The sequence below is a fragment of the Lupinus angustifolius genome, chromosome LG05 (assembly GCF_001865875.1).
Source record: "Lupinus angustifolius cultivar Tanjil chromosome LG05, LupAngTanjil_v1.0, whole genome shotgun sequence".
NCBI lineage: Eukaryota > Viridiplantae > Streptophyta > Magnoliopsida > Fabales > Fabaceae > Lupinus > Lupinus angustifolius.
The window spans coordinates 25,651,269-25,653,251 of record NC_032013.1 but is presented as its reverse complement, the minus strand read 5'-3'; positions in this window follow the sequence as shown (position 1 = coordinate 25,653,251).

The following is a 1,983-nucleotide window of genomic DNA, read 5'->3' as shown; positions in this document are numbered from 1 at the left end:
ATGAGGCATTTTAGGAGCCTCATCCGGTTGCAATGCTTATGTTTGCTAAGCTGGAATAACATTATCTTCCTCATCTGAAATATCAACTATTGTCTGATAGTCCTCCTGATACATCCATACTCCACCATATTTATAAATACCCATCTTGTAAATCAGGCTATCATCTGAGATGGTCCCTAGGATTCACAATAATTATTTCCTTATTACTTGTGTCAATGCCAAAATGCTCAATGTCAGGAGCTATAAAAATCTCATAGGCTAGAAATCTTGATGAAGATGAAGCGACAACAAACATCACTTTTAGAATCTCAGCAGACCAATTCCCCATGATTCCTCACTACACTAGAATTGACATTTAATAATGCTCATTTAACAACACTTGTATGTTGAACGCTTTTAAATGTAAGATTGAAGGGAATCAACAGTGCTCGGTGAAGTAAACACTTTTAAATGTCATAGGTAAATACACATTCAACAATGTTTGCTTCAATGAGCACTATTAAAAGTCATAGATTCATACATTCAACAATGTTTGCTTCAGTGAGCACTGTTAAAAGTCATACATTCACACATTTAAAAGTCACACATTTAACAGTGTTTGCTTCAATGAGCATTGTTAAAAGTAATATATTCAACAATGCTTGCTTCAGTGAGTGCTATTAAAAGTTATTCATTCGAACAATGCTTATTTTAGTGAGCGCGAATCCTTGGAGATTTAAAAACAAAACTTCACACACAATAATACACTTATCATTCAGTTTTCCATTTTTCTCATTCTTCTTCTTCTCCATAGGTTAACTTTTTTCTCTTGTTTTTAGTTTCTCTCTTGCTTGTTATCATTTTTTAGTTTCTCTCTTCAAGCATAAGATGAATCGTTGTCTTATTTTACCTTATTTATTTTTTATTCACTCTTGTTTCTTGCATTTACATCTATGTTAATTGCTTATTTTATAATATATGAATTTGTCAAGGTTGAATCTATATGAAGCCATTGGTGGTTTACCAAACTTGCAATCTCTATACGTATTTCTTGTATTTGGTTATTATTATTTTTCATCCATATTTTCTTAGTAAATTTTGATTTGATATATTGAATATGAACTATCTATTTTTGACGTGGATAAGAAATCCTTTTATTTCTTTAGTTAAGGGAGACAAGAAATTCATGGATTAGTCGTCTATATCTTCGCCACCTTTGTCCTTCTCATTAGTGTATATAATCTTCTAGGTTATTAATGGATTTGAACTATGGGAGACAAGTTCATGCAATGGTTTATGAATTGGGTTTTCAAAATGGTGAAGTTGGACATTATTGTCATATGTTTGATAGAATGTCTAAGAGAAATGTTGTCTTATTTAGAAAGTAGACATTTAACAACTATCACATTAGTGAGTGCTGTTAAATGTCTATTTTCTACAGCGCTTCAAAACTGCTGTTAAATATAGCCCTATATTCTACTACACTCACATAGACAGCGCCCAAAAGCATTATTGAATGACAATTTTAAACGCTGTTGTTTTGCTATTCTGGTGTAGTGCCTTCCTTTACAACATACATGAGCTTCAAGTCATTACCCGTTGGTTGAGCATGGTTGGTGTTTCACTAAATCAACACATAGGTAATAATGTAATGAAGAAGCTTATATCAACAGTCATGGATCCAGCCTTAGTTAGTGTTGAAAGATTTACTTGGAGAAGAGGTTGGTTTTTCCCCTCTCAACAAATTGTCCTGACAGTAGTGCCAATTTGTTAAAAGCGGAAATGCCCTCATTTCGGTGTGTTTCCTTTTTATTTGATTAAGTAAGTGAACTCGGTTTTATTCTTTGTTCGCCATCTCGGCTTTGTTGTAATAAATTCCAACGCCGATATAATGGTTTCAAGAATATTCCAGTTACAACTTACTTCTAATAATCATGTGAATAAGTTATTCCTTCTTTCCCCCATCTCGGCTTTGTTAGAATAAATTCTAACGCTGGTACAATG